General features: G+C 59.1%; 2 non-coding genes and 1 pseudogene across 2 annotated transcripts; all 3 read left to right on the top strand.

Moving 5' to 3' along the window:
* The first annotated feature begins 2,193 nt into the window (after positions 1-2,193).
* On the top strand, positions 2,194-4,103 carry LOC124608885. Its single transcript, XR_006979438.1, has one exon. It is a non-coding gene; the product is annotated as a small subunit ribosomal RNA (ribosomal RNA).
* Positions 4,104-4,454: 351 nt separating this feature from the next.
* On the top strand, positions 4,455-4,609 carry LOC124608221. The gene has a single exon (XR_006978909.1). It is a non-coding gene; the product is annotated as a 5.8S ribosomal RNA (ribosomal RNA).
* Positions 4,610-4,797: 188 nt separating this feature from the next.
* The window catches only part of LOC124607569, a 7,962-nt pseudogene continuing 2,759 nt past the window's right edge, over positions 4,798-10,000 (top strand).

Here is a 10,000-nt window from a genome sequence, read left to right as displayed (position 1 = left end):
CCACGTTGCGCCTTAACCTAACCTATATCGTACCTTAACCTAACCTATATCGTACCTTAACCTAACCTATATCGTACCTTAACCTAACCTATATCGTACCTTAACCTAACCTATATCGTACCTTAACCTAACCTATATCGTACCTTAACCTAACCTATATCGTACCTTAACCTAACCTATATCGTACCTTAACCTAACCTATATTGCCCCTTAACGTAACCCATATTGCGCTGTAACCCAACACACGTTGGGCCTTAACCCAACACACGTTGGGCCTTAACCCAACACACGTTGGGCCTTAACCCAACACACGTTGGGCCTTAACCCAACACACGTTGGGCCTTAACCCAACACACGTTGGGCCTTAACCCAACACACGTTGGGCCTTAACCCAACACACGTTGGGCCTTAACCCAACACACGTTGGGCCTTAACCCAACACACGTTGGGCCTTAACCCAACACACGTTGGGCCTTAACCTGCTCTGTAATTGTCATACGACGCGTTAAATTAGTGTAGTGTTGCCTAACTGCAACCCCCGCAATATAGTTTGCTACTCGCACTGCCCGGTCCCCAGTGTATCGCTTCATGTTAAACACCTTGCAGCTATACACTGTAATGTGGATGGCAGCAGGACGTACATGCTCAATGCCCTTTGCAGTTGTTCATTGGCATTTGCAGTTGTTCATTGGCATTCGCATGGCGAAGCACGTAGCCTACGCTGTGGTACGGCCTGTGTCAACTGTCCGCTGATGTTGTACGTCCAAATCACACACTGTACTGCACATTGGTCCTCATGTACTGAATGATACATCGTGGTACATGTGACCGTACAACGACTGCGCCAACAACGGCGAACCATGCGGTCCAAATGTTGTGCACTCAGCTACGTGTCGTCTCCCTATAAGAGCTGGATTGCAGTGTGGTATGCCCTGGATGGCGATCAGCATGAGCCGTCTGTTGATGTAGTGGCGCGTGTTGTCAGACGTAGTCGTCTCTTCTCACACACCGTGATAGCATGGTGCACTGCGTTCCACATCTGCGACATGCGACAGAGGCCGGTTGACAGTCGTTCGCGCAATGGACATCGCATACGTACGGGGGCCACCTTCCACGTGTTCGCGAAGCGTGCACATGTTGTTGCGTGTATGTGGGCAGACATAGTGTGTCGTGACACCTGACACAGGCATGCAACAATCGTTGAATTTGCAAATGGCGATGGACGCCTACGTTTGCTGGTGACGTTACGCAAATGAACAACTGGTAAACCGTTGTGGTGCGGTTGTTCTCGCTAGAGGTGAATCAGTGATGGCGACGATCGGTTGAGCTACCAACCGGTTGTTCCAGCGATACCCACCATGCCCACGAACGTGAATGGCATGTGGGTGTGAAGCGATACGCGGCGGTGGCTGGGTGGGACCGTCCCCGGCCGGTGAGGGGGGGCCTCCCGGCGTGCTGGCCGCGCGGTGCGTGGGCGCACGCGCTACAGCCGGCTGGTGGGGGCGGCCAGTGGCAGGCGCGCCGGCCGACGGAGGCGGCAGGCGGCGCAGCTGCGCGCCGGCGCACCCTGCACGCGGCGCCGTGCGGCCAAAGTAGGTCCTCGCGGGCCCGGTGCGAAGCGCGGTGGACATCTGCAGTGTGCTGGTCCGATTGAGGACTGTGTGCGCTGAGGATGCGCCGCCGCCCGGCGCTCGGCGCCGCGACGCCGTCTGCTGCTCGGTCGCCTCTGCGGTTCTCGCAGGTGGTTTGTATCGCAGCTGTGCGGACGTGTTGGCGCGTGCGCTGTGCTGGGAGAGTTCGCTTCGGCACCCAAGTGGGGCTTTTGTCCTTCTGTGGCGCTGGCGTTGGAGCTGCCGGTCACCGTAGGTGGCGCGTGTTGTCTCCCGCCGGCAATGCCACGACAGCACGCTCCCGGGCCTCTGTCGGCAGCGGCAAGCTCAGTTGGGAGCACGGGTGGTCGCACCTAAAGCGTCTACTCGCCAAACTCCGGGCGATTGCGCCTCTCTCGAACCCGACCAAGTACTTAGGACGGCGCTGCGCGCCGCCGGGACCTGAGAGGGTTTCGAGGTGTATGGTGCAGGGGAGCTCAGCCTCCTCCTGTTTGCAGAATAATTGAGCGGACGCTTGCGTGTTCGCGCGGGCCCCCGGGACACACTCCCGGGCGGCCGGCTGCTCAGCTCTAGTTGACGCAGCTCCCAGGTTGATCCTGCCAGTAGTCATATGCTTGTCTCAAAGATTAAGCCATGCATGTCTCAGTACAAGCCGCATTAAGGTGAAACCGCGAATGGCTCATTAAATCAGTTATGGTTCCTTAGATCGTACCCACGTTACTTGGATAACTGTGGTAATTCTAGAGCTAATACATGCAAACAGAGTCCCGACCAGAGATGGAAGGGACGCTTTTATTAGATCAAAACCAATCGGTCGGCTCGTCCGGTCCGTTTGCCTTGGTGACTCTGAATAACTTTGGGCTGATCGCACGGTCCTCGTACCGGCGACGCATCTTTCAAATGTCTGCCTTATCAACTGTCGATGGTAGGTTCTGCGCCTACCATGGTTGTAACGGGTAACGGGGAATCAGGGTTCGATTCCGGAGAGGGAGCCTGAGAAACGGCTACCACATCCAAGGAAGGCAGCAGGCGCGCAAATTACCCACTCCCGGCACGGGGAGGTAGTGACGAAAAATAACGATACGGGACTCATCCGAGGCCCCGTAATCGGAATGAGTACACTTTAAATCCTTTAACGAGTATCTATTGGAGGGCAAGTCTGGTGCCAGCAGCCGCGGTAATTCCAGCTCCAATAGCGTATATTAAAGTTGTTGCGGTTAAAAAGCTCGTAGTTGGATTTGTGTCCCACGCTGTTGGTTCACCGCCCGTCGGTGTTTAACTGGCATGTATCGTGGGACGTCCTGCCGGTGGGGCGAGCTGAAGGCGTGCGACGCGCCTCGTGCGTGCTCGTGCGTCCCGAGGCGGACCCCGTTGCAATCCTACCAGGGTGCTCTTGAGTGAGTGTCTCGGTGGGCCGGCACGTTTACTTTGAACAAATTAGAGTGCTTAAAGCAGGCAAGCCCGCCTGAATACTGTGTGCATGGAATAATGGAATAGGACCTCGGTTCTATTTTGTTGGTTTTCGGAACCCGAGGTAATGATTAATAGGGACAGGCGGGGGCATTCGTATTGCGACGTTAGAGGTGAAATTCTTGGATCGTCGCAAGACGAACAGAAGCGAAAGCATTTGCCAAGTATGTTTTCATTAATCAAGAACGAAAGTTAGAGGTTCGAAGGCGATCAGCTACCGCCCTAGTTCTAACCATAAACGATGCCAGCCAGCGATCCGCCGCAGTTCCTCCGATGACTCGGCGGGCAGCCTCCGGGAAACCAAAGCTTTTGGGTTCCGGGGGAAGTATGGTTGCAAAGCTGAAACTTAAAGGAATTGACGGAAGGGCACCACCAGGAGTGGAGCCTGCGGCTTAATTTGACTCAACACGGGAAACCTCACCAGGCCCGGACACCGGAAGGATTGACAGATTGATAGCTCTTTCTTGATTCGGTGGGTGGTGGTGCATGGCCGTTCTTAGTTGGTGGAGCGATTTGTCTGGTTAATTCCGATAACGAACGAGACTCTAGCCTGCTAACTAGTCGCGTGACATCCTTCGTGCTGTCAGCGATTACTTTTCTTCTTAGAGGGACAGGCGGCTTCTAGCCGCACGAGATTGAGCAATAACAGGTCTGTGATGCCCTTAGATGTTCTGGGCCGCACGCGCGCTACACTGAAGGAATCAGCGTGTCTTCCTAGGCCGAAAGGTCGGGGTAACCCGCTGAACCTCCTTCGTGCTAGGGATTGGGGCTTGCAATTGTTCCCCATGAACGAGGAATTCCCAGTAAGCGCGAGTCATAAGCTCGCGTTGATTACGTCCCTGCCCTTTGTACACACCGCCCGTCGCTACTACCGATTGAATGATTTAGTGAGGTCTTCGGACTGGTACGCGGCATTGACTCTGTCGTTGCCGATGCTACCGGAAAGATGACCAAACTTGATCATTTAGAGGAAGTAAAAGTCGTAACAAGGTTTCCGTAGGTGAACCTGCGGAAGGATCATTACCGACTAGACTGCATGTCTTTCGATGTGCGTGTCGTGTCGCGCAACACGCTACCTGTACGGCTCGCAGTAGCCGTGCGCCGCGTGCGGAACCACGCGTGCTTCTCAAAACTAACGCCAATGTTGTGTGGTACGAGCGCTGAAGCGCTGGAGCGGCTGGCCTGCGGCACCTGGCGCCTGGCGCCGGTTTTGAATGACTTTCGCCCGACTGCCTGTCCGCTCCGGTGTGGAGCCGTACGACGCCCATCGGCCGTGAGGCCGTTGGACACAGAACGCTGGAACAGGGGCCGCCACACGCCTACGTCCCGCCTATGCAACTGTCTTGAAAGAGACAGTGGAAACTAAGAAAAGATCACCCAGGACGGTGGATCACTCGGCTCGTGGGTCGATGAAGAACGCAGCAAATTGCGCGTCGACATGTGAACTGCAGGACACATGAACATCGACGTTTCGAACGCACATTGCGGTCCATGGATTCCGTTCCCGGGCCACGTCTGGCTGAGGGTCGGCTACGTATACTGAAGCGCGCGGCGTTTGCCCCGCTTCGCAGACATGGGAGCGTCGCGGCCGCCTGTGGGGCCGGCCGCGCCTCCTTAAACGTGCGATGCGCGCCCGTCGCCTGGCGGTTCGCATACCGGTACTTACTCGGTAGCGTGCACAGCCGGCTGGCGGTGTGGCGTGCGACACCTCGTACAACGACCTCAGAGCAGGCGAGACTACCCGCTGAATTTAAGCATATTACTAAGCGGAGGAAAAGAAACTAACAAGGATTCCCCCAGTAGCGGCGAGCGAACAGGGAAGAGTCCAGCACCGAACCCCGCAGGCTGCCGCCTGTCGTGGCATGTGGTGTTTGGGAGGGTCCACTACCCCGACGCCTCGCGCCGAGCCCAAGTCCAACTTGAATGAGGCCACGGCCCGTAGAGGGTGCCAGGCCCGTAGCGGCCGGTGCGAGCGTCGGCGGGACCTCTCCTTCGAGTCGGGTTGCTTGAGAGTGCAGCTCCAAGTGGGTGGTAAACTCCATCTGAGACTAAATATGACCACGAGACCGATAGCGAACAAGTACCGTGAGGGAAAGTTGAAAAGAACTTTGAAGAGAGAGTTCAAAAGTACGTGAAACCGTTCTGGGGTAAACGTGAGAAGTCCGAAAGGTCGAACGGGTGAGATTCACGCCCATCCGGCCACTGGCCTCCGCCCTCGGCAGATGGGGCCGGCCGCCCGCGCGGAGCAATCCGCGGCGGGGTCGTGTCCGGTTGCCTTTCCACTCGCCGCGGGGTGGGGCCGTTCCGGTGTGCGGTGGGCCGCACTTCTCCCCTAGTAGGACGTCGCGACCCGCTGGGTGCCGGCCTACGGCCCGGGTGCGCAGCCTGTCCTTCCGCGGGCCTCGGTTCGCGTCTGTTGGGCAGAGCCCCGGTGTCCTGGCTGGCTGCCCGGCGGTATATCTGGAGGAGTCGATTCGCCCCTTTGGGCGCTCGGGCTCCCGGCAAGCGCGCGCGGTTCTTCCCGGATGACGGACCTACCTGGCCCGGCCCCGGACCCGCGCCGCTGTTGGCTCGGGATGCTCTCGGGCGGAATAATCGCTCCCGTCAGCGGCGCTTCAGCTTTGGACAATTTCACGACCCGTCTTGAAACACGGACCAAGGAGTCTAACATGTGCGCGAGTTATTGGGCTGTACGAAACCTAAAGGCGTAATGAAAGTGAAGGTCTCGCCTTGCGCGGGCCGAGGGAGGATGGGGCTTCCCCGCCCTTCACGGGGCGGCGGCCTCCGCACTCCCGGGGCGTCTCGTCCTCATTGCGAGGTGAGGCGCACCTAGAGCGTACACGTTGGGACCCGAAAGATGGTGAACTATGCCTGGCCAGGACGAAGTCAGGGGAAACCCTGATGGAGGTCCGTAGCGATTCTGACGTGCAAATCGATCGTCGGAGCTGGGTATAGGGGCGAAAGACTAATCGAACCATCTAGTAGCTGGTTCCCTCCGAAGTTTCCCTCAGGATAGCTGGTGCTCGTACGAGTCTCATCCGGTAAAGCGAATGATTAGAGGCCTTGGGGCCGAAACGACCTCAACCTATTCTCAAACTTTAAATGGGTGAGATCTCCGGCTTGCTTGATATGCTGAAGCCGCGAGCAAACGACTCGGATCGGAGTGCCAAGTGGGCCACTTTTGGTAAGCAGAACTGGCGCTGTGGGATGAACCAAACGCCGAGTTAAGGCGCCCGAATCGACGCTCATGGGAAACCATGAAAGGCGTTGGTTGCTTAAGACAGCAGGACGGTGGCCATGGAAGTCGGAATCCGCTAAGGAGTGTGTAACAACTCACCTGCCGAAGCAACTAGCCCTGAAAATGGATGGCGCTGAAGCGTCGTGCCTATACTCGGCCGTCAGTCTGGCAGTCATGGCCGGTCCTTGCGGCCGGCCGCGAAGCCCTGACGAGTAGGAGGGTCGCGGCGGTGGGCGCAGAAGGGTCTGGGCGTGAGCCTGCCTGGAGCCGCCGTCGGTGCAGATCTTGGTGGTAGTAGCAAATACTCCAGCGAGGCCCTGGAGGGCTGACGCGGAGAAGGGTTTCGTGTGAACAGCCGTTGCACACGAGTCAGTCGATCCTAAGCCCTAGGAGAAATCCGATGTTGATGGGGGCCGTCATAGCATGATGCACTTTGTGCTGGCCCCCGTTGGGCGAAAGGGAATCCGGTTCCTATTCCGGAACCCGGCAGCGGAACCGATACAAGTCGGGCCCCTCTTTTAGAGATGCTCGTCGGGGTAACCCAAAAGGACCCGGAGACGCCGTCGGGAGATCGGGGAAGAGTTTTCTTTTCTGCATGAGCGTTCGAGTTCCCTGGAATCCTCTAGCAGGGAGATAGGGTTTGGAACGCGAAGAGCACCGCAGTTGCGGCGGTGTCCCGATCTTCCCCTCGGACCTTGAAAATCCGGGAGAGGGCCACGTGGAGGTGTCGCGCCGGTTCGTACCCATATCCGCAGCAGGTCTCCAAGGTGAAGAGCCTCTAGTCGATAGAATAATGTAGGTAAGGGAAGTCGGCAAATTGGATCCGTAACTTCGGGATAAGGATTGGCTCTGAGGATCGGGGCGTGTCGGGCTTGGTCGGGAAGTGGGTCAGCGCTAACGTGCCGGGCCTGGGCGAGGTGAGTGCCGTAGGGGTGCCGGTAAGTGCGGGCGTTTAGCGCGGGCGTGGTCTGCTCTCGCCGTTGGTTGGCCTCGTGCTGGCCGGCGGTGCAGGATGCGCGCGCCTGCGCGGCGTTCGCGCCCCGGTGCTTCAACCTGCGTGCAGGATCCGAGCTCGGTCCCGTGCCTTGGCCTCCCACGGATCTTCCTTGCTGCGAGGCCGCGTCCGCCTTAGCGTGCTCCTCCGGGGGCGCGCGGGTGCGCGGATTCTCTTCGGCCGCCATTCAACGATCAACTCAGAACTGGCACGGACTGGGGGAATCCGACTGTCTAATTAAAATAAAGCATTGCGATGGCCCTAGCGGGTGTTGACGCAATGTGATTTCTGCCCAGTGCTCTGAATGTCAACGTGAAGAAATTCAAGCAAGCGCGGGTAAACGGCGGGAGTAACTATGACTCTCTTAAGGTGGCCAAGTGGCGGCGGTGTGGCTGCATCCGGACTTGGCTTCTCGAAGTGCGGTCTTGATGTAGTCGTGCTGCTGCTGCGAGGTGCCTTCCTTGGGTTATAGTTACAGGGAGAGTGATGCGCAATACATGGGCCTAGCCCTCTTAGCCTCTCCTCTCCTGCGGTCTTCTCCCCTTCTCGTGGGCCCGCTGATTTCGCAGAGTGGAAGACCGCACCAGGGGCTTGGGGGGGTTACCAGCCCCCCCTCGCATTATCCCTTTATAGTTGGGGGCAGCCGACAAGAAACAAGAGATGGTGGCCCTTCCGCTGAAGGTGCCACCCCAGCTACCCCAGCACCTATCCGGCCAACCGGCCGTAACGAAAATGCGATAGTTTGTGTAGCTCCCTTTGCTTGCAGTGAGTGCCACCGCACTTTTACCACGAAGAACGGTCTCGGGGTCCATCGCCGCCGCCAACACCCTGCGGCCGCCAACGCTGAGATCGTGACGGAGAGGCATCGCGCGAGGTGGACGGAGGAAGAAGTCCTGTCGCTCGCCAAGGCAGAGGCCGAACTGTTCCTTGAGAGGGACGCCCGGTTCTTCTTTGTAAATCAAGAACTTACCAGGATGTTCCCCGACCGAACGCTTGAGGCAATCAAGTGCCGACGGCGGCAAGCTGCCCACAAGCAGCTTGTCCGCCAATTCATGGAGGCACTTGAGATCGGTCGGGGTGAAGAGCCGGCGTCCCGCCGTGGAGCAGCGAGCTCGCTGCCTGACGCGGGCGAGGCCGCTGCGCCGCCCGTCGACGCAGCCGAGGACTTCGCGGCCGACACCACCGGGCCGCCGCCGGAGGGGCCGACTGACGCCGCCATCTGGGAGCATCTGGCGGGGCTACCTGCTTCCGCCCAGCGTTTCTCTGCCCTGGATCGAGTCATTGGTCTGGGGCGGGGCACGCCGCCCGATGTCATCCTGGGCATGCTCCCGGATGCCCTTGCGTCGGTCGGGTCCAGGGGGGAGAGGTCGATCACCAGGACACAGCGGCCGCGCCAACCATCCAAGCGGCCGCCTGCCGCCCCGCCGCTGCAGAAGCGCAAGCGGCGCCGCTGGGAATACGCGCGGACACAGGACGCCTTCCGTAGGTCGCGTGCGCGTTGCGTGCGCGGCTTGCTGGACGGCACCCTGCTGCAGCCGCCACCCGACATCCCCGGTCTGCTGGACTTCTGGGCGGACCTCTTCACGAAGAAGCCGATCTCCACCGCCGGCTTCATCCGTGACCGCCTTCTCCCGCACTCGGAGCCTGTCGCTCCTGAGTGCCTATGGGGGCCGGTCACACGTGAGGAGGTCGCTGCTGCCTTGCCGCCCAGGGGATCGGCAGCCGGGCCGGACGGCCTGACTCCAGCGGAGCTGCGGCGCCTGCCGCATGAAGTCCTGGTGAAACTCTTGAACCTCTTCCTCCTGGCCCGCGCCCTCCCCGAGCGTCTGCTTCGCGCCCGGACGTCACTTCTCCCCAAAACGGCTGCACCAACATCCCCCGCTGACTTTCGCCCCATTACGGTCTGCTCGGTGTTGGCGCGGACCTTTCACAAGGTTCTCGCGTCACGCCTGATGCGTGCATGTGCTGTGGACGAACGTCAGCGGGCATTCATCCCCCGGGATGGGATGTTGGAAAACACCTTCATCTTGGACACTGCTCTCACCGACGCAGTCCGCTCCTGTCGCTCTGTTTTTGTGGCATCGATCGACGTCTCTAAAGCGTTCGATTCGGTGGACCATGCCGCCCTCCGCCCCGTGCTGAGGGCTCATGGCCTGCCGGATTGCTTTATTGAGTACGTCGAAAGGTGTTACGAGGGTAGCACGACGGTGATAGCGGGCGGCGCCGACGTGGGCGTGCCCCTGCAGCCGGCTAGGGGTGTGCGTCAGGGTGACCCCCTCTCCCCCCTCCTTTTCAATTTTGCGGTGGACTATGTTTTGAGTCAACTTCCCTCCCACATCGGAGCTCGGATCCTTGGTCGCAGAGTTAACGATGCGGCCTTCGCAGATGACGTCCTGCTTTTTGCATCGACCGCGAGGGGATTGCAGTCCCTCATCGACGCAGCCGTCGCAGCCCTCGCCCATCTGGGGCTGCAGATCAACGCCCGGAAGTGTTTCACCCTCGCCTTAGTCGCGTCTGGGCGCGACAAGAAGGTGAAGGTCGACGCCGACGTTACCTTCAAAGCGGGCAACGCCACCGTGCCCGCCCTACGTGTGGGTGAAACCTTCCGGTACCTGGGACTGCAATTCTCCACCGCTGGTCGCTGCGTTTTCAACCCACGACGCCACCTGGTGGAGCAGCTGGACGTCA

The sequence above is a fragment of the Schistocerca americana genome, chromosome 3 (genome assembly GCF_021461395.2).
Source record: "Schistocerca americana isolate TAMUIC-IGC-003095 chromosome 3, iqSchAmer2.1, whole genome shotgun sequence".
Taxonomy (NCBI): Eukaryota; Metazoa; Arthropoda; class Insecta; order Orthoptera; family Acrididae; genus Schistocerca; species Schistocerca americana.
This window is presented reverse-complemented; position numbering and strand designations above follow the sequence as displayed.